The sequence below is a fragment of the Nerophis ophidion genome, linkage group LG28, assembly GCF_033978795.1.
Source record: "Nerophis ophidion isolate RoL-2023_Sa linkage group LG28, RoL_Noph_v1.0, whole genome shotgun sequence".
Classification (NCBI taxonomy): domain Eukaryota; kingdom Metazoa; phylum Chordata; class Actinopteri; order Syngnathiformes; family Syngnathidae; genus Nerophis; species Nerophis ophidion.
Window position 1 is genome coordinate 32,224,637 of NC_084638.1, and position 25,239 is coordinate 32,249,875.

General features: G+C 38.7%; 1 long non-coding RNA gene across 2 annotated transcripts; it reads right to left on the reverse strand.

Moving 5' to 3' along the window:
- Positions 1 to 14,249: 14,249 nt before the first annotated feature.
- Positions 14,250 to 25,239, reverse strand: LOC133545107 (uncharacterized). Of its 2 annotated transcripts, none has more exons than XR_009804727.1 (3): positions 25,171 to 25,239; positions 15,183 to 15,575; positions 14,250 to 15,088 (listed from the first exon to the last, which is right to left on the reverse strand). It is a non-coding gene; the product is annotated as an uncharacterized LOC133545107 (long non-coding RNA). The 2 variants fall into 2 exon arrangements; XR_009804726.1 differs by lacking the exon at positions 25,171 to 25,239 and adding an exon at positions 23,405 to 23,491.

Consider the following 25,239-nt stretch of genomic DNA (forward strand, 5'->3'; position numbering starts at 1 on the left):
ATGTATCACACGTCATATATCACACATCATGTATCACACGTCATGTATCACACATCATGTATCACACATCATATATCACACATCATATATCACACATCATGTATCACACATCATGTATCACACGTCATGTATCACACATCATGTATCACACATCATGTATCACACGTCATGTATCACACATCATGTATCACACATCATGTATCACACATCATGTATCACACGTCATGTATCACACATCATGTATCACACGTCATGTATCACACATCATGTATCACACATCATGTATCACACGTCATGTATCACACATCATGTATCACACATCATGTATCACACATCATGTATCACACGTCATGTATCAAACATCATGTATCACACATCACATATCACACATCATGTATCACACGTCATGTATCACACAATATGTATCACACATCATATATCACACATCATGTATCACACATCATGTATCACACGTCATGTATCAAACATCATGTATCACACATCATGTATCTTACGTCATGTATCAAACATCATGTATCACACATCATGTATCACACATCATGTATCACACGTCATGTATCACACGTCATGTATCACACATCATATATCACACATCATGTATCACACATCATGTATCACACATCATGTATCACACATCATGTATCACACGTCATGTATCAAACATCATGTATCACACATCATGTATCACACATCATGTATCACACGTCATGTATCACACATCATGTATCACACATCATATATCACACATTGTGTATCACACATCATGTATCACACATCATGTATCAAACATCATGTATCAAATATCATGTATCACACATCATGTATCACACATCATGTATCACACATCATATATCACACATCATGTATCAAACATCATGTATCACACATCATGTATCACACATCATGTATCACACATCATGCATCACACATCGTATATCACACATTATGTATCACACATCATGTAACACACATCATGTATCACACATCATATATCACACATCATGTATCACACATCATGTATCACACATCATATATCACACATTATGTATCACACATCATGTATCACGCATCATGTATCACACATCATATATCACACATCATGTATCACACATAATATATCACACATTCTGTATCACACATCATGTATCACATATCATGTATCACACATTATGTATCACACATCATGTATCACACATCATGTATCACACAACATGTATACCACATCATATATCACACATCATGTATCACACATCATGTATCACACATCATATATCACACATCATGTATCACACATCATATATCACACATTGTGTATCACACATCATGTAACACACATCATGTATCACACATCATATATCACACATCATGTATCACATATCATGTATCACACATCATATATCACACATCATGTATCACACATCGTGTATCGCACATCATGTATCACACATCATGTATCACACATCATGTATCACACATCATGTATCACACATCATGTATAACACATCATGTATACCACATCATATATCACACATCATGTATCACACATCATGTATCACACATCATGTATCACACATCATGTATCAAACATCATGTATCACACATCATGTGTCACACATCATGTATCACACATCATGTATCAAACATCATGTATCACACATCATGTATCAAACATCATGTATCACACATCATGTATCACACATCATGTATCACACGTCATGTATCACACATCATGTATCACACGTCATGTATCACACATCATGTATCACACATCATGTATCACACATCATGTATCACACGTCATGTATCACACATCATGTATCACACTTCATGTATCACACATCATATATCACACATCATGTATCACACATCATGTATCACACGTCATGTATCAAACATCATGTATCACACATCACGTATCACACATCATGTATCACACATCATGTATCACACATCATGTATCACACATCATGTATCACACATCATGTATCACACGTCATGTATCACACATCATGTATCACACGTCATGTATCACACATCATGTATCACACATCATGTATCAAACATCATGTATCACACATCATGTGTCAAACATCATGTATCAAACATCATGTATCACACATCATGTATCACACATCATGTAACAAACATCATGTATCACACATCATGTGTTACACATCATGTATCACAAATCATGTATCACACATCATGTATCACACATCATATATCACACATCATGTATCACACATCATGTATCAAACATTATGTAACACACATCATGTATCACACATCATGTATCACACATCATGTATCACACATCATGTATCACACATCATGTATCACACACCATGTATCACACATCATATATCACACATCATGTATCACACATCATGTATCAAACATCATGTATCACACATCATGTATCAAACATCATGTATCACACGTCATGTATCACACATCATGTATCACCCATCATGTATCGCACATCATGTATCACACATCATATATCACACATCATGTATCACACATCATGTATCAAACATCATGTATCACACATCATGTGTCACACATCATGTATTACACATCATGTATCACACATCATGTATCAAACATCATGTATCACACATCATGTGTCACACATCATATATCACACATCATGTATCACACATCATGTATCACACATCATGTATCAAAGATCATGTATCAAAGATCATGTATCACACATCATGTATCACACATCATATATCACACATCATGTATCACACATCATGTATCAAACATCATGTATCACACATCATGTATCAAACATCATGTATCACACGTGATGTATCACACATCATGTATCACACATCATGTATCACACATCATGTATCACACATCATGTATCACACATCATGTATCACACATCATGTATCACACATCATATATCACACATCATGTATCACACATCATGTATCACACATCATATATCACACATCATGTATCACACATCATGTATCAAACATCATGTATCACACATCATGTATCACACATCATATATCACACATCATGTATCACACATCATGTATCAAACATCATGTATCACACATCATGTATCAAACATCATGTATCACACGTCATGTATCACACATCATGTATCACACATCACGTATCACACATCATGTATCACACGTCATGTATTACACATCATGTATCACACATCATGTATCACACATCATGTATCACACGTCATGTATCACACATCATGTATCACACATCATGTATCGCACATCATGTATCACACATCATGTGTCATACATCATATATCACACATCATATATCACACATCATGTATCACACATCAAGTGTCACACATCATATATCACACATCATATATCACACATCATGTATCACACATCATGTATCAAACATCATGTATCACACATCATGTGTCACACATCATGTATCACACATCATGTATCAAACATCATGTATCACACATCATGTATCAAACATCATGTGTCACACATCATGTATCACACATCATGTATCACACATCATGTATCAAACATCATGTATCACACATCATGTATCACACATCATGTATCACACATCATGTATCACACGTCATGTATCACACATCATGTATCACACGTCATGTATCACACATCATGTATCACACGTCATATATCACACATCATGTATCGCACATCATGTATCACACATCATGTATCACACGTCATGTATCACACATCATGTATCACACGTCATGTATCACACATCATGTATCACACATCATGTATCACACATCATGTATCACACATCATGTTTCACACATCATATATCACACATCATGTATCACACATCATATATCACACATCATGTATCACACATCATGTATCAAACATCATGTATCACACATCATGTGTCAAACATCATGTATCAAACATCATGTATCAAACATCATGTATCACACATCCAGTATCGCACATCATGTATCACACATCATGTATCACATCATATATCACACATCATGTATCACACATCATGTATCAAACATCATGTATCACACATCATGTGTCACACATCATGTATCACACATCATTTATCACACATCATGTATCACACATCATGTATCACACATCATATATCACACATCATGTATCACACATCATGTATCAAACATCATGTAACACACATCATGTATCAAACATCATGTATCACACGTCATGTATCACACATCATGTATCACACATCATGTATCACACATCATGTATCACACATCATGTATCACACATCATGTATCACACATCATGTAGCACACATCATATATCACACATCATGTATCACACATCATGTATCAAACATCATGTATCACACATCATGTAACAAACATCATGTATCACACGTCATGTATCACACATCATGTATCACACATCATGTATCGCACATCATGTATCACACATCATATATCACACATCATGTATCACACATCATGTATCAAACATCATGTATCACATATCATGTGTCACACATCATGTATCACACATCATGTATCACACATCATGTATCAAACATCATGTGTCACACATCATGTGTCACACATCATATATCACACATCATGTATCACACATCATGTATCACACATCATGTATCACACATCATGTATCACACATCATGTATCACACATCATATATCACACATCATGTATCACACATCATGTATCACACATCATGTATCACACATCATGTATCACACGTTATGTATCAAACATCATGTATCACACATCACGTATCACACATCATGTATCACACGTCATGTATTACACATCATGTATCACACATCATGTATCACACATCATGTATCACACGTCATGTATCACACATCATGTATCACACATCGTGTATCGCACATCAAGTATCACACATCATGTATCAAACATCATGTGTCATTCATCATATATCACACATCATTTATCACACATCATGTATCACACATCATGTGTCACACATCATATATCACACATCATATATAACACATCATGTATCACACATCATGTATCAAACATCATGTATCACACATCATGTGTCACACATCATGTATCACACATCATGTATCAAACATCATGTATCACACATCATGTATCAAACATCATGTATCACACATCATGTATCACACATCATGTATCACACGTCATGTATCACACATCATGTATCACACGTCATGTATCACACATCATGTATCACACATCATGTATCACACATCATGTATCACACGTCATGAATCACACATCATGTATCACACTTCATGTATCACACATCATATATCACACATCATGTATCACACATCATGTATCACACGTCATGTATCAAACATCATGTATCACACATCACGTATCACACATCATGTATCACACGTCATGTATCACACATCATGTATCACACATCATGTATCACACATCATGTATCACACGTCATGTATCACACATCATGTATCACACGTCATGTATCACACATCATGTATCACACATCATGTATCACACATCATGTATCACACATCATGTGTCACACATCATATATCACACATCATGTATCACACATCATATATCACACATCATGTATCACACATCATGTATCAAACATCATGTATCACACATCATGTGTCAAACATCATGTATCAAACATCATGTATCACACATCATGTATCGCACATCATGTATCACACATCATGTATCACACATCATATATCACACATCATGTATCACACATCATGTAACAAACATCATGTATCACACATCATGTGTTACACATCATGTATCACAAATCATGTATCACACATCATGTATCACACATCATATATCACACATCATGTATCACACATCATGTATCAAACATTATGTAACACACATCATGTATCAAACATCATGTATCACACGTCATGTATCACACATCATGTATCACACATCATGTATCACACATCATGTATCACACATCATGTATCACACACCGTGTATCACACATCATGTATCACACATCATGTATCACACATCATGTATCACACGTCATGTATCACACATCATGTATCACACGTCATGTATCACACATCATGTATCACACATCATGTATCACACATCATGTATCACACATCATGTGTCACACATCATATATCACACATCATGTATCACACATCATATATCACACATCATGTATCACACATCATGTATCAAACATCATGTATCACACATCATGTGTCAAACATCATGTATCAAACATCATGTATCACACATCATGTATCGCACATCATGTATCACACATCATGTATCACACATCATATATCACACATCATGTATCACACATCATGTAACAAACATCATGTATCACACATCATGTGTTACACATCATGTATCACAAATCATGTATCACACATCATGTATCACACATCATATATCACACATCATGTATCACACATCATGTATCAAACATTATGTAACACACATCATGTATCAAACATCATGTATCACACGTCATGTATCACACATCATGTATCACACATCATTTATCACACATCATGTATCACACATCATGTATCACACACCATGTATCACACATCATATATCACACATCATGTATCACACATCATGTATCAAACATCATGTATCACACATCATGTATCAAACATCATGTATCACACGTCATGTATCACACATCATGTATCACCCATCATGTATCGCACATCATGTATCACACATCATATATCACACATCATGTATCACACGTCATGTATCACACATCATGTATCACACATCATGTGTCACACATCATATATCACACATCATGTATCACACATCATGTATCACACATCATGTATCACACATCATGTGTCACACATCATGTATCACACGTCATGTATCACACATCATGTATCACACATCAGGTGTCATACATCATATATCACACATCATATATCACACATCATGTATCACACATCATGTATCAAACATCGTGTATCACACATCATGTGTCACACATCATGTATCACACATCATGTATCACACATCATATATCACACATCATGTATCACACATCATGTATCACACATCATGTATCACACATCATATATCACACATCATATATCACACATCATTTGTCACACATCATGTATCACACATCATATATCACAAATCATGTATCACACATCATGTATCACACATCATGTATCACACATCATATATCACAAATCATGTATCACACATCATGTATCACACATCATGTATCACACATCATGTATCACACATCATGTATCACACATCATATATCATGTATGACCACATGGTGGCGATAGTTTCAAAGAACTATGAAGTTGTTGCAGGTATGACCACATGGTGGCGATAGAGTGCAGTGGGCGAACTGCAGATGGGAACTACTTCAACATGAGAGGAATAAACATCAAACATGTTGTGGACTCAATTGATGACTTGTTTATTGCTGCAGACAAGCTGGCAGGTATGACAACAACAGGTATGTCACACCTGAGAGACATGGCACACACCAACAACAGGTATGTCACACCTGAGAGACATGGCACACACCAACAACAGGTATGTCACACCTGAGAGACATGGCACACACCAACAACAGGTATGTCACACCTGAGAGACGTGGCACACACCAACAACAGGTATGTCACACCTGAGAGACATGGCACACACCAACTACTCAACAACAGGTATGTCACACCTGAGAGACATGGCACACACCAACTACTCAACAACAGGTATGTAACATTGGTATATTGATCCAGATCATGTAGCAACATAACCCAAATAGCCCAATGGTTAAGGCTGCTGCCTCTCACACGGTACCACTGGGTTCAAATCCACAAGATCTTTTTTTTTGTTTCATCTCTATCATTGTTAAATGATTGCATTTGTATATGAGTGAAAATCATGTCTTGATGGAACCCAGGATACCTCAATGGTCAACACTGTGAGCTTCAAATATGGGGGTACTGGGTTTGAATCCCAATTGGTTTGATATGTAACTTCAGTTCAAAATTGAGCTCCACCTCAATCGTAGTTTACTGGGACAGATGTCACGATTCCATTAATGAAGGAGCCAGACTACACTTCCAACAAGACTCAGGATAGCTCAATGGTTAAGACTGCTGCCTCTCATGCAGAACTACTGGGTTCAAATCCATTTGTAGGAAGAGCTAGTTTTTTGTTTTGCCTTGATCATAGTTCACTGATTACATTTGTATATGAGTGAAAAACAATACTTAGTGGGACCTGTGATAGCTCAATGGTTAACACTGCTGCCTCACACGCAGTACTACTGGGTTCAAATCCACATCTGGGAAGTTCTTGTTCTTTGTTTTGCCTGATCATAGTTCACTGATAAAATTTGTATATGAGCGAAAACCAAACTTCGTTGGGACCCAGGATAGCTCAATGGTCAACACTGTGGGCTCCTAATACAGGAGTAGTGAGTTCAAATCCCATACATGGAGTCAGTAATTTGGCAGTATGGCGTCAAGACGACATACATTGTGGGCTGCTTCTTCTCCCCCACACAGACTAATGTTATGTGCTACTTCTTTGACTAACATATAGTTGAAAAATTAAGTCAACACTAAAGCTAATAATAATCCAAAATAAAATGTCAAATAGTCAATGATGACACCTCAGGGGTTACCTGTGTGTGTGTGTGTGTGTGTGTGTGTGTGTGTGTGTGTGTGAGAATGAGTGCGCGTGTGTGTAGGAGTGTGTGCGAGTGAGTGTAACTCCTGAGGTGGGTGGGAATAGGATAAATAAAGAGCGTTGACCAATGAGCTCTCCTGGGTACAAATAAAATAAAATAGGTTAATTGTAATTGGAAAAAAAAAAGTAAATTAAATTATTATTTTAACATTACATGGGAGAAATGACACAGTTACAATATCTGTCAACTTGCAGCCTCCAGCTGATCTTTTAAATTACACATCGACCCAGGCAGGAGTCGAACCCCACACTCTTCAACCAGAGTCAGCAGTCTCAACCACTGGGCTATCCTGGGTCTTGATGACACAATTTTTTTTCATACACAAATGTAATCGAGGACTGATGGCCCAGTAAAGTTTGATGAGGTAGAACAAAATACAGTCAACCTGAGTGGGACTTGATCCCAGTACTTTTCATTCCGAGTCAGATGTCTTAACCCCTGGTCTATCCTGGTTCTTGTGGAGAGAAGATTGTGTTCTATACACAAATGTAATCGAGGACTCCTGGCTCAGTAAAGTATGACAAGCTTAAACTAAATTTTGTCAACATAAGTGGGATTCGAACCCAGTACCTGTCATTCAGAGTCAGCAGTCTTAACCACTGGGCTATCCTGGATCTTGATGAGACAATTTATTTTCATATACAAATGTAATCGAGGACTGATGGCCCAGTAAAGTTTGATGAGGTAGAACAAAATACAGTCAACCTGAGTGGGATTTGAACCCAGTACCTTCCATTCCGAGTCAGATGTCTTAACCCCTGGTCTATCCTGGTCTTGTGAAGACAAGATTGTGTTCTATACACAAATGTAATCGAGGACTCCTGGCTCAGTAAAGTATGACAAGCTTAAACAATATTTTGTCAACATGAGTGGGATTCGAACCCAGTACCTGTCATTCAGAGTCAGCAGTCTTAACCACTGGGCTATCCTGGGTCTTGATGAGACAATTTATTTTCATACACAAATGTAATCGAGGACTGTGGCCCAGTAAAGTTTGATGAGGTAAAACAAAATACAGTCAACCTGAGTGGGACTTGAACCCAGTACTTTTCATTCCTAGTCAGATGTCTTAACCCCTGGTCTATCCTGGGTCTCTTGAAGAGAAGATTGTGTTCTATACACAAATGTAATCGAGGACTCCTGGCTCAGTAAAGTATGACAAGCTTAAACAAAATTTGGTCAACATGAGTGGGATTCGAACCCAGTACCTGTCATTCAGAGTCAGCGGTCTTAAACACTGCGCTATCCTGGGTCTTGATGAGATATTTTTTTTTTCATACACAAATGTAATCGAGGACTGATGGCCCAGTAAAGTTTGATGAGGTAGAACAAAATGCAGTCAACCTGAGTGGGACTTGAACCCAGTACTTTTCATTCCGAGTCAGATGTCTTAACACCTGGTCTATCCTGGGTCTCGTGAAGCGGAGATTATGTTCTATACACAAATGTAATCGAGGACTCCTGGCTCAGTAAAGTATGACAAGCTTAAACTAAATTTTGTCAACATGAGTGGGATTCGAACCCAGTACCTGTCATTCAGAGTCAGCAGTCTTAAACACCGGGCTATCCCTGGTCCTGTGAAGAGAGGATTTATTTCCATACACAAATGTTATCTACGACCCCTGACTCACTGGAGTAAGATGAGGTGGAAAAAATACTGCTGACCGGAGTGGGGTTTGAACTCTGTACAGTTGGTTCCCATGCAACAGTCTTAACCACTGGGCTACTTTCAGTCTTGTAAAGGTAGGATTTTAGTCCATACACAAATGTAATCGACGACTCCCGGCCTTAGTAAAGTATGATGAGGTAAAAAAAAAAATACTATCAACCAGAGTGAGGTTTGAACTCGGTACTTTTCATTCAAAGTCAGCAGTCTCAACCCCTAGTCTACCCTGGGTCTTGTGACAATAAGATTGTGTTCCATACATACATGTAATCGAGGACTCCTGGCTCTGTAAAGTATAATGAGGTTGGGAATGGGTGAAAAAAATAGAATATTAATATAAAATAAAATATACTAAAAAAAAAATGGTCTAAACCTGGGCCCTGGAGAAGGGGGGTCCAGACTGAGGCCAAGGGGAAAAACAACAACAACTCATAGCCATAGTACACATCCCTCTCACATGTGTGTAAGAGGTAAACATCAAAGAAGACAAAGGACATGAAAGACATTAAAGCAGCGGATACAAGCAGACACTTCTACATCCAGCTATGAATAACAACTAAAAGAAACATAGACACTGTGGTGGTCTCTGCGCTGTTCCACACCATCGTCCACTGGGGTGGAGGGAGCGTGGCCACAGCAAAAATGTGCTTGCTCATCTGTTGCTTAATCTCGTATCTTGAGAACATTTTGAGCTTCTCATATCTGTCTCATTTTGTGATCAATTGCTTCTCCTTTATTGCTCCTAAGGGACCCTTAGGAGCAATAAAGAAGCTAAAAAGAGACAAGACGTCACTGAGACAAAGGAGGTTGATTTGAGACAACCCTTTGAGCAATATTTGAGAAGTGGGATACACTGACGAGAGCTCCATTGTTCTCAATCATGTCTCATTTATTTGGAAGGATGATCAAAAGAGAAAGAAATGAGATGTGTGAGCAATAAAAGAGATCTTATGTATGTCTTTTTCATGTCTTGATTATTTCTCTTCAATTTATTATCATATCTCAAATTTGAGAATCATGAGAACAAATTGAGAGTGCAATTTAAATATTCATCTGACTTCATTAGAAATAGCACTAAACAAATACTCAAATATTGAAAGGTGTATCACTTTATTTTAAAATATAATTTAAAAATAGATGAAATAACAAAATGTAAATGTAGTAAATTAGTACATACATCATGTACATATTGTCATTTACAATACTTAAAACAACATAGAAAACAATATAGAGAAAAGAAAACAAATACAAAAATAAATGAATTTGACCTGAAGTACTCACTTTGTTATTGTGAAAAAGTCAGGTGTAGTTTTTTGAACTCCTTGTTGAGCAAAGCAGGTACCTTAGTTCAAAAAACACTTGACTTCATCTCAGTAAGAAGGTGAGTAAATGACAACATTTCCATTTTTGAAATATTCCAAGCAAAAACTGAAATACATTTATAAAATTGTAACCGTGCTGTCTGGAACTGGTCTACATACCAAAAAATAATCACACATTGAAAAGCAGGGATTCTTAACATTTTTAACCTTGGGGCACGACCAACTTTTCCACCACAGAGGGGTCTCAGAATGTTCCACTACAGAGGGGTCTGGGGCCAAATGAAATATAAACACTGAATGAGTCCTTCTACACTAAAGTGGATTACAAGCGAGTACCATTGCGGCCCATATGGACGGACCACAGCTAAGAAACAGATATTTATTGGCGGCTTCCAAGGGGTACTCGCAGCCAAACAGTGGGCCCCAGCCCTAGGATTAAGAAACACTGTTGTAAACAATAGAACAGCCTCCTGCCATAACAATAGAACATTTGCTACACAAATGATCATTGAAACATGTTGAAATTGGTTACAAAAGCTACTAATATACCTGATTATGTAAGCAGTAACGTACTGCGTCATTTTTTGGGGGATTTGGAAACAACTTTGAACTGTAAAAGGATATTAGCCGCTAGCTTGTTAGTGAGGTTGCATCACTGCCAAATTTGCTTGGCACAGCACAGCTCAATATGCATTATCACAGTATAACCTGGTACTAAAAGCTACATCATAGGGCCATTTTTGACAACATATACTGCGCAAACCTAGACCAAAATATTGAACATCCTACCATAGAATGAACTTGACAGGTACAAGGGCCTACTTCAAACCCTCTCTGGCCTGACTTTTGTTTACCAAAGCTTTCTTGAGCTTGACCTCCTCAATATCGTCCCAATCAGGAAGGGTACTGCATCTCAGGACATACGCTGCAAGGCAAGAACATAATCATCAGCCATTCGTCATTTTGCCACATCAGTTTCTACAGCTATCAATCAATCAATGTTTATTTATATAGCCCCAAATCACCAATGTCTCAAAGGACTGCACAAATCATTACGACTACAACATCCTCGGAAGAACCCACAAAAGGGCAAGGAAAACTCACACCCAGTGGGCAGGGAGAATTCACATCCAGTGGGACGCCAGTGACAATGCTGACTATGAGAAACCTTGGAGAGGACCGAAAGCAATGGATGTGGAGCGGGTCTAACATGATACTGTGAAAGTTCAATCCATAGTGGCTCCAACACAGCCGCGAGAGTCCCGTCCACAGGAAACCATCTCAAGCGGATCAGCAGCGTAGAGATGTCCCCAACCGATACACAGGCGAGCGGTCCATCCTGGGTCTCGACTCTGGACAGCCAGTACTTCATCCATGGTCATCGGACCGGACCCCCTGTGGAGGGGGGGACATAGGAGAAAGAAAAGAAGCGGCAGATCAACTGGTCTAAAAAGGAGGTCTATTTAAAGGCTAGAGTATACAGATGAGTTTTAAGGTGAGACTTAAATGCTTCTACTGTATCAAATCTATGCAATGCAATAACAATAATAATGCAAATCAAATGTAATGCTTTTTAATGCCATTTTGTTGCTACTTCAAAAAATGTAATGCCCATGTGCGACTGCATTTAGTTGTTTTTTTTACATCATCAAAAGCTTCCAATGATCTGTATACACACAGTTGCAAGCATTAGACAAGTAAATGAGTTGAAAAGTTGACATGAACTGTTACTATCTAGTGTATTAGAATTGGATTACAAAGCTGTTTCATTGGAGAATGTATTTTTATTGATTTATTTTTGTGGAGTAGCATCTGGTGTTTTGACTGTGTGCGTGGCCGTAGACAATCGCTCATTAAAAGGTTCGACTATCCAAAATATTAAAGGAGAACTGCACTTAAAGCCTCTAAACAAACATCCCATTCTGCATCAGATGATCAATATAATATACCCATTAGCCATTTATTTAGTTGTGTCTGTTTGAAACATGCTGTAAGTATATATATATATATATATATATTCTCTGAAATGATGACTTATAACAGCCACAAAGCATTTTTAATCAGGATACAATTTGTTTTCAAATAGTTCAAAGGTTTTATGGAAAAATAAATGAACATCATACTAGGATTGCAAATGATGCATGTGTTTGGAAATGGATGATGGATTTAAACATTTGAGAAAAATACAGAATAATATTGGTAAAAATGCCAATCAAATGCATTTGAAAAAAGCTATAGCAATGAAACATATTGCATTTCTTGTATTTACACCCTCTCTGTTGTTTCAAATGTTTACAGTAAACAGCAAGTATGTATCAAGTGTCCGGCAGCTGAAGGAACTTGTATTCATTTATTGTGGGAATGTCAGAGAATGAAATAGTTGTGGTCTGCTGTGAAAATGGCCTCTTTTGTCCATCCTAGGCTAGCGTAGATCACTTGAGGGAATTGCGTCACAACAGTTGCTAATGTTAGGCAAGTTAGCTCATATGTGTTGAAGTGGAGATGATTGAAATAAACGACTCCGTGTCGGCTCAGCTTCTCCATTATCCTGACATGGTGTCACAGTTAAGGACTACACGCCTACAGTGACCAAAGAATGGAAAAGTTGATGTTTCATTTTGCTTGATTGAAGCAGTGCTTTTGTCGTGTTCCCACCTTACAATACCTCTTGTATGCAGTTCAAAAAAGAAACGACTGTAACCTTCTTAAGTTCATTTTCCTTTACCGTTTGACATATTGACTGTCCGCCATGTCCTACAATCATATTCCCTTTTTTAAATGCCTCATTTAATGCTTTTTTATTGCCCTTTAAAGCCTTCATTTAGGCAAAACCATTAATACACACAACCACACTTCAAGTTGATGGACATCAGACTATATTGCTCATCATAACGCTAGTTTGGAGTGGATAACAAATTGTAATGATGTAACATTCAGTTATGCTTCCAGTCTGCTGTAATCGAAAAGGGATCAACATTTCTCATATTGAACTTCTATTTCATTATTGTGACCCAATTTTGGCCTGAAAACACCCTCTGTTTGGGAAAACTTACTAAGGATTCCTTCCACTTTTTTCCGCTTAAGGATGCGCTTTGGTGTTCCTGCAGGTTTGTTTCCAGGGCGTCAAAAAGGGACAGCATTTTGACACGTAGAAAAAAGAGGTCCAAATAAAGGCCTACATTTGGGCTCTGCAGCATGTCTCATGGCAGCAAGGCGGAACAATGATATGAATACGCCGCTCTCAGGAAAGAGCTCTTGCTGGCCCGATTGTTGAGGAGGGCCGTCGCTGTATTTGTCTCCAACCAAGTCGCAGAGAGTTTGAAGTACTCTGACTTGGACCGGATCTGAAAGGGAAAAAAGAGCACAAACAATAGCAGAAGGAGAAAATGTGTTCAAAGTTGAAGTCAACAAAACAATGACATCATGAATGCTACTTACCTATTTTCAAGAGGACTTCTTCAATTCCTTCTTTTTCTGCCCACATTTTTTCCATCACATGGCGTCCATGATTTTTCTGCCTGTGGTTGATAACAGATAGTGTCCTCAATAGATGGGTTGCCTGCATCTCTCCTGTCTGGTGCCAGGAAAGCTGCCTTTTTATTCTCAGGTGGATTCAGGTAGCAAGCTATTGTGTACGCCGGGTGAAGGACCATAGGTGTGGACATTTGGTGATGGGCCAGCGGTGTGGGGATGGGAGGGGTGTACAGCCTCCATAGAGTGATCAAACTTGGCTGGTGAGGCCATTGGTTGATGGGCAGGATGCATGGTCTTCGTAGGGAAATGGACCTTTGATGTGGAGACCATATGGCAGGGGTGTCCAAACTTTTTCCACTGAAAAATCAAAGCAAGCGGGGGCCATTTTCATATTTTTGATTTGAAAAACCAATACAATATATGTATCAAAAATATACATTTAGGCCTCCACTCAGTTAGGGTTTTGGTCAAAAAAATATATTAAAAATGTGTCATTATTCAGTATTATTAGTATTGTTTTCATTATTATTCATGTTTTAAATCTCTAGATCAACATTAGGGAAAAAATGGAAAAAACAGAAAATATGCAATATTTTCATCCAATAACTTTTTGAGGTGGAATATTTGAGATGATATAATAATTGAAGCCTTCATTTTGGATTTTGATTCATTATTATTTTTGGAGCAATGACACTTCAAAACAAATCACACTAAAATAATAGAGGATCGAAAAGTGTCCTACTCATTAAAGTGTTAAAAAATAAATCATACATTTTTTTACTGTTTACTGTCGATGCATCAGTGTTGTCAGGTCTCCCACTAATTATCATTCAGAATAGCCAGGATTTGAGATATTGCACAGGCAGCCCATGCATACTGTGCCCTCTGGGCAACAGTAGCAATGAAATGCCCAGTCACCTGGGAGTCTGGCCGCATAGTCGTTATAGCTGTTCAACCAACCTTTTTAAGTTACGGTTGGGTAGTTAACAGGGGCGCCGATTGCATCGAACCTTGATAGCAGTTCAGCAAACCATTTTAAGTTACAGTTTTAACAAGTACCAAACGTTGAAACCGTGAGTCAGGATGGTGTGTGGAAAAGCTAAATGCCCGTGTCAGTCTCACTTATAGTAAAATTGTGAAAGCAAACTTTTTTATGAATGCTCTATTAAAATGTGACATTCAATATTGGTTTTACCACCGACCGGTGATTTTGATATGCTGCCCAGACAGTTAAGTAGACCGTCAATGTTCTATTAATAGCAAAACCCTTGGACTCTGAAAGTTGTAACATGTTGAAAAGAGTAGTCGCTGCAAAGAAGGCTTTGTAGAAGCAAGAATTTTGGAAAATCCTGGACTTTCCAAAATGGTGTAATAGGTTAAAAAATGTGGAAACATTGTATTGTTGTACCTTTATTTGTAGTTATTCTCGTTTTTTTATTAAACATTTAAAAGTAAATGAGGCCATTCCTGAAGGAATTGTGTACGAATGCTCCAATGCTGGGAGACTGACACAGGCATTTTGCTTTTACACACACCATTCTGACCCACGGTTTCAACACTTGGTACTTCTTAAAACCGTAACTTAAAAGGGTTGGCTAAACAGCTACTAAGGTACGAGGCAATTGGCGCTCATGTTAACTACCCAACCGTAACTTAAAAAGGTTGGTAGAACAGCTATAAGGACTACGCAGCCAGTCTGCGGCCGGGCAGACCCTCGCTGCTGTTGCCCGGAGGGCACAGCATGCATGGGCTGCCCGGCGGCCGGGCAGACCCTCGCTGCTGTTGCCCGGAGGGCACAGCATGCATGGGCTGCCCGGCGGCCGGGCAGACCCTCGCTGCTGTTGCCCGGAGGGCACAGCATGCATGGGCTGCCCGGCGGCCGGGCAGACCCTCGCTGCTGTTGCCCGGGCTCCTTGTGTTTTCTTTCTACTTACTAAATATATCATTTCTGTTCCAAACAGCATCGCTGATGTCAACGGCAACATTTGATGATCATTTGAAAAATTAAAAATCCTGCGGTATAGGCATCTTTGGCAGGAGGTGTCTTCTGCCAAGGCATTTACTCTCCTGAAGGAATAAATAAAGTAGTATCTAATCTAAATTTATTGATGTCTTGGACAATTTTTCAATCGGTGGAGAATTGTTGAAGTAATAACATGTTGAAATGACAAATGGTAATACGGAATTTCGGGAAAACAGAGAATTCTTCAACTTCCTATGCAGAAGAAAGCTTTGACGGTGGAAAAGTTAAAACGCGTTGAAAAATGTGGAAGGTGTAGTCGCCAGAAAAAGGGTGGAAATAGGGCTTCGGAAAAGCAGGAATTCTGGAAAATCCTCAACTTTTTTTGACAAGGAAAAGGGGAAGTTTGAATTTCCAGAATGGTGCAATGAGTCGAAGGTGGAATGGTTTGAATAGGTTAAAACTTCGAAATGTTGTATTGTTGTATCTTTTTTTGTCGTTATTTAGTTTTTTATTAAACATTAAAAACTAGATGAGGCAATTCCTGAAGGAATTGCGTGTGATTGCTCCAATGCTGATGATGAACTGAAATCTCGGAATTATTTTAGCATTGTTGAAATCAAGCACACGACTCCTGAAGTTGGAACAGTTGGAATCAGATGGAATAAGTGGAACTTTGAAGGATGTCCCATTGATTTCATTAGGAATTTCCCCAAAACTTAGTCCATGGGTACTGTGCCTATTAGCAACATTAGCAACGACCTGCTAGTCCTTATACTTGTTCAACCAACCCTTTTAAGTTATGGTTTGGTAGTTAACATGGACTACGATTGAAACCGTGATTCAGGATGGTGTGTGGAAAAGTTAAATTCCTGTGTCAAATGTCCAGACCACAAACAACAAGATTAAATAAATGTCTGTTGAAAAGTAATACTGAATTTGTCATTTGACTGGGTGTTTGGTTTGATTGATTTGTCAAAAAGTCTTTGACAGTAAAGAAGACTGCCTATGTCCAGTGTAGATTAAAGTCTTGACATTACCTGACCTGTGTGATTGTTAGTGATGGGTTGATGAGGCGTTGCACAGCCTTTTGACACATTTATAAACTGTATTGATCCTGTGTCACTAAATACTGACATCTGCTGGACATTAAAATTCCCTACAGGAAATCTATGGACCAACTCAACTGACACTGATTTTATGACCTAGTATATCCAATAATATAAACCAAGTCATTGAATTTCATTTAGGATTATTTCATATCTTCATTTAAATAATACTAAATTTTTTTAAATACTTTTTAGATACAGTCAATAAATAATGTGAACATGTATCATAACATGGAAATCTAAGAGAACGTGTTGTGAATGAGGATAGTTGTGGACTGGGAATTTTTTTTTACACATGTGCTCTGAATACGCACTATTGATTGATTGATTGAAACTTTTATTAGTAGATTGCACAGTTCAGTACATATTCTGTACAATTGACCACTAAATGGTAACACCCCAATAAGTTTTTCAACTTAAGTCGGGGTCGGATTCCACGTTAATCAATTCATGGTAAAAACGTAATGAGTGCCCTAAAGAACTCAGCATAAGCTAATACAGCTTTCCACTTTATCAACTGAGCTATCGAAAGGATTAGCTGTTACTGCACACGCAGATGTCGATGCATCAGTGTTGTCGGGTCTCCCACTAATTATCATTCAGAACAATCAGGAATTGAGATATTGCACAGGCAGCCCATGCATACTGTGCCTTCTGGGCAACAGTAGCAATGAAATGCCCAGTCACCTGGGAATCTGGCCGCATAGTCGTTATACCTGCTCAACCAACCTTTTTAAGTTACGGTTGGGTAGTTAACATGGGCGTCTATTGCATCGAACCTTGATAGCTGTTCAGCAAACCATTTTAAGTTACAGTTTTAACAAGTACCAATTGTTGAAACCGTGAGTCAGGATGGTGTGTGGAAAAGCTAAATGCCCGTGTCAGTCTCCTTGATAATAAAATTGTGAAAGCAAACGTTTTGACGAATGCTCTATTAAAATGTGACATTTGATATTGGTTTTACCACCGACCGGTGTTTTTAATATGCTGCCCAGACAGTGAAGTAGACCGTCAATGTTCTATTGATAGCAAAACCCTTGGACTCTGAAAGTTGTAACATGTTGAAAACTGTGAAAAGAGTAGTCGCTGCAAAGAAGGCTTTGTAGAAGCAAGAATTTAGGAAAATCCTGGACTTTCCAAAATGTTGTAATAGGTTAAAAAATGTGGAAACATTGTATTGTTGTATCTTTATTTGTAGTTATTTTCCTTTGTTATTAAACATTTAAAAGTAAATGAGGCCATTCCTGACGGAATTGTGTACGAACGCTCCAATGCTGGGAGACTGACACAGGCATTTTGCTTTTACACACACCATTCTGACCCACGGTTTCAACACTTGGTACTTCTTAAAACCGTAACTTAAAAGGGTTGGCTAGACAGCTACCAAGGTACGAGGCAATTGACGCCCATGTTAACTACCCAACCGTAACTTAAAAAGGTTGGTTGAACAGCTATAAGGACTACGCAGCCAGTCTGCGGCCGGGCAGACCTTCGCTGCTGTTGCCCGGGCGGCACAGCATGCATGGGCTGCCCGGCGGCCGGGCAGACCTTCGCTGCTGTTGCCCGGGCGGCACAGCATGCATGGGCTGCCCGGCGGCCGGGCAGACCTTCGCTGCTGTTGCCCGGGCTCCTTGTGTTTTCTTTCTACTTACTAAATATATCATTTCTGTTCCAAATAGAATCACTGATGTCAACGGCGACATTTGATGATTATTTGAAAAATTAAAAATCCTGCGGTATAGGCATCTTTGGCAGGAGGTGTCTTCTGCCAAGGCATTTACTCTCCTGAAGGAATAAATAAAGTAGTATCTAATCTAAATTTATTGATGTCTTGGACAATTTTTCAATCGGTGGAGAATTGTTAAAGTAATAACATGTTGAAATGACAAATGGTAATACGGAATTTCGGGAAAACAGAGAATTTTTCCACTTCCTATGCAGAAGAAAGCTTCGACGGTGGAACAGTTAAAACGCGTTGAAAAATGTGGAAGGAGTAGTCGCCAGAAAAAGCTATAGCACAAGTATTGTGCGGCTGAATCAAGTTCGTTTTTGGGAATTTTTGCGTAAGGCCCCCCCCTTACGACATTCTCGAGAATTTCTTTTTTCCAAAATTATGCATTTTCTGCCCTTTTTGGGTTTTATCGGCACTTCTGAAGAGGTTTTGAGACATTTCCTACAACTATAGCACAAGTATTGTGCGACGGAAGAAAGTTCGTTTTTGTGAATTTTTGCGTAAGGCCCCCCACCCCCTTACGACATTTTCGAGAAAAAAAGTTTTCCAAAAATATGCATTTTCTGCCCTTCTTGGATTTTGTCGGCACTTCTGAAGAGGTTTTGAGACATTTCCTACAACTATAGCACAAGTATTGTGCGGCTGAAGAAAGTTCGAAGGTGGAATGGTTTGAATAGGTTAAAACTTCGAAAAGTTGTATTGTTGTATCTTTATTTGTCATTATTTATTTATTTTATTTTTTATTAAACATTAAAAACTAGATGAAGCAATTCCTGAAGGAATTGTGTGTGATTGCTCCAATGCTGATGATGAACCGAAATCCCAAAATTATTTTAGCATTGTTGAAATCAAGCACACGATTCCTGAAGAGTCTGAAAATTTTGAAGTTGGAACAGTTGGAATCAGACGGAATAAGTGGAACTTTGAAGGATGTCCCATTGATTTCAATAGGAATTTCCCCAAAACTTAGTCCATGAGTACTGTGCCTATTAGCAACATTAGCAATGACCTGCTAGTCCTTATAGTTGTTCAACCAACCCTTTTAAGTTACGGTTTGGTAGTTAACATGGACTACGATTGAAACCGTGATTCAGGATGGTGTGTGGAAAAGTTAAATTCCTGTGTCAAATGTCCAGACCACAAACAACAAGATTAAATAAATGTCTGTTGAAAAGTAATACTGAATTTGTCATTTGACTGGGGGCTCTGTTTGATTGATTTGTCAAAAAGTCTTTGACAGTAAAGAAGACTGCCTATGTCCAGTGTAGATTAAAGTCTTGACATTACCTGACCTGTGTGATTGTTAGTGATGGGTTGATGAGGCGTTGCACATTTACTCTCCTGAAGGAATAAAGAAAGTAGTATCTAATCTAAATGTATTGATGTCTTGGACAATTTCTCAATCGGTGGAGAATTGTTGAAGTAATAACATGTTGAAATGACAAATGGTAATACGGAATTTCGGGAAAACAGAGAATTTTTCCACTTCTTATGCAGAAGAAAGCTTCGACGGTGGTGTTTTTCGGTCAGACGCTGGCAGCGGTGGCGCAGCCGCTCATCATCTTCACGCCCACCAAGATGGCGGCGTTGTGGTTCCCCGATCACCAGCGAGCCACGGCCAACATGATGGCCTCCATGGGTGAGTGAGAAATGTGGAAGTGTTTCCCCCACAGGACTGCAATCTACACTATATTGCCAAAAGTATTTGGCCAGCCATCCAAATGATGAGAATCAGGTGTCCTAATCACTTGGCCCGGCCGCAGGTGTATAGAATCAAGCACTTAGGCATGGAGACTGTTTTTACAAACATTTGTGAAAGAATGGGCCGCTCTCAGTGATTTCCAGCGTGGAACTGTCATTGGACGCCACCTTTGCAACAAATCCAGTGGCGAAATTTCCTCGCTCCTAAATATTCCAAAGTCAACTGTCGGCTTTATTATAAGAAAATGGAAGAGTTTGGGAACAACATCAACTCAGCCACCAATTAGTAGACCATGTAAACTGACAGAGAGGCGTCAGCGGAGAAATGACGGTGTGGTGTTGGTTTTCAGGAGTTGGGCTTGGCCCCTTAGTTCCAGTGAAAGGAACTTTGAATACTCCAGGATACCAAAACCTTTTGGACAATTCCACGCTCCTAACATGATTGTGCACCACTGCACAAAGCAAGGGCCATAAAGGCATGGATGACAGAGTCTGATGCAGCTGAACTTGACTGGCCTGCACAGAGTCCTGACCTGAACCCAATAGAACACCTTTGGGATGAATTAGAATGGAGACTGAGAGCCAGGCCTTCTCCACCAACATCAGTGTGTGACCTCCCCAATGCGCTTTTGGAAGAATGGTGGAAAATTCCTATAAAGACACTCGGCAACCTTGTGGACAGCCTTCCCAGAAAAGTTGAAGCTGTAATAGCTGCAAAAGGTGGACCCACATCATATTGAACGCTATGGGTTAGGAATGATATGGCCCTTCAAGTTCATATGTGAGTCAAGGCAGGTGGCCAGATACTTTTGGCAATATAGTGTATTTGTTGGCGGCGGTGGTTTGCCTTGGAATAATCCACTATTTTGCATAAATGGCTGTAAAAAAACATGAAATGCAAAACATTCATGTTTAGAATGAGTGTTGTCACAGTTCCACAATTAACGAATGTACTTTTAAATTCACTATAAATTTACAAGAATATTGGTCAATATTATTACATATGTAAATATATATTGTAAAACATTAATTAATTATTGAATTCACTACTTCTATTGAAAACTGCTTCAAACTGTCAAGTATTTAAAGAGGTCCTATTATTTGAGAACCACTGGACCAGGATGGCGCAAGCGGGGATCGAACCTGGAACCCTCAAGTTGCTGGCACGGCCGCTCTACCAACCAAGCTGTACCGCCCTTTAAAATGGTAATACTAACTGTGGGGTGTTTTACCGCGGTTATCATTAATACCATTCATGGTTACATCCCTAGAGTGATTTTAGATGTGGGAGGGGCCCACAGATGCACTCGCTGGTCACATGCATTCATGGTCTACAAAAGTCTTTCCAATGGATGAGTCACTTTTTGGAAAAAGAGGTCTGATTACGCAATATAGCAAGAAAGTGGTTACGTTGGCAACACTGATCCCTTCCTGCTACATGGTCTTATGCTCTGGCAGACCAAGTGAGTTACAAGGTGTCTATGAGCAATTTTATGGGAGACACTTGACATGGAGGTGATCATCTTTAGCCCGCTGTTCCTCCACAGCCAACCCGCTGGGCATCCTCATCGCCAACATGGCGTCTCCAAAGATCGCTCGCACGGCACAACTCCCACTTTTGGTGAGTTATATAGAATTACTGAATAGCTGATTAAAGGATCTCAAGGTAAAAATAAATGTTCACCTGTCATCCTTCAGATGTTGGTCTATGCCGTTGTTGCCTGCGTCAGCTGTTTCCTCGTCACCATGGGCATGCTGTGCAGTGCCCCCCCCCCCCCGACGCCGCCATCGGCCAGCGCAGAACATTCCACCTCGGAACCCTTCAGTCAGACATGGCTTCAAACTGGTAGGAAACATCCTGCACTGCAAAAAGTCAGTGTTCAAAAACGAGAAAAAAACAAACTAAAATTAGGGGTATTTAGCAATATTATCTGCCAATAAAAGAAGAAGGTTTATCTTGTCAAGACTTTCCAAAACAGGTCAAATTAGCAAACCTCTATGGACCAAAAAATACCTTAAAATAAGTATATTCTCACTAATAACAAGTGCACTTTTCTTGGTAGAAAAAAAGAGACCTTTTTCCTCAATATGTTGAAGAGTATTCTTACATGAAGTAAACGCTAAGGCCATTATCTTGACGTAACGATATGCGTTCGGCATCATGATTTTTTTTTTCATGCTTGAAGTAAGACATTTTTTACTTTAAAAAAGCAGTTTTCTACTTGTGCTGATGACACAGATTTGCAACAGTTGATATTCTAGTTTCAAGCATGTTTTACTCAATATAGGTCATAAGAGTGTGGTACGCCAGCTGCACCGAAGCAGACAAACAGGCGATTCAGAGGGTCATAAAGTCTCCACAAAAAATCATCGGCTGCCCCCTGCCCTCCTTGAAGGATTGACATAACTCCCGGTACCTCAACAAAGCAAAAAGCATCACCAAGGACAGCACACACCCCGGCTTCCACCTGTTCCACCTGCTACCATCGGGCAGGCGCTTCAGGTGCATCAGAGCCAGAACAAACAGACTCAGAGACAGCTTCTTTCCCAGAGCTGTCACCATGTTGAACTCTAACTTAATAATAATAATAATAAAAATAATAATAATAATAATAATAATTCACCCCTATACAATATCCTACCCTAATACCCTACTGTGCAATACTACCCATCCATCCATTTTCTACCGCTTATTCCCTTCAAGTGCAATACGTCCGACACTGATTATTATTTATTACTTTGGTACTCTTGTCTTGTTCTGTATATTGTACAGTATTTTGTATTTCTATAGTGTTTTGTATATTGTACAGGATTGCTTCTTATTTTTATTGGATTGTAGTCTGTTTATTTCAATTGATAGTTTTTCCTTTATTACCTCTCGTGCCCACATTTGTTTCCACTACCGCACCTTAAGTTGGAGTCCTTAATCTCGTTCTATGCAAATATAATGACAATAAAGTCCATTCTATTGTATTTTATTCTATTCTATAACATCTCAGCAACAAGCTGTAATATCTTACTGAGATCATTTAGGAGCAAAACCCTTAAAACAAGTGAAACACTAACATCAAATCTGCTTAGTGAGAATAATGATCTTATCAGACAGAAAAGAAGCAAATATCACCCTTATTTGAAACATTTCATCTTACTTTTTTTTTGTGCAAATATATTTGATTTGATTTTACAGTTAAAATGACAAACAGTCACATCCACTCATACACACACACATACACACTTGAGGAGAGAGGTGCACATGAACTTTAACAACTCAAGGTTTACAATACAGACATTATTAGAAAATATACCCAAATATTGTATATATATATATATATATACACATACACACACACATATATATATCCATACATATATATATACATATATCCATCCATCCTGCTGCGGCTCACGATCAGCAGGCTATCCAGATCACAGCAAAATGGATGAACATACCTCGGCATCAAGGATCCTCAGCAAGTGTTCACAAGATCACCTCCCGAGGGCCTGTCCACCGTACACACT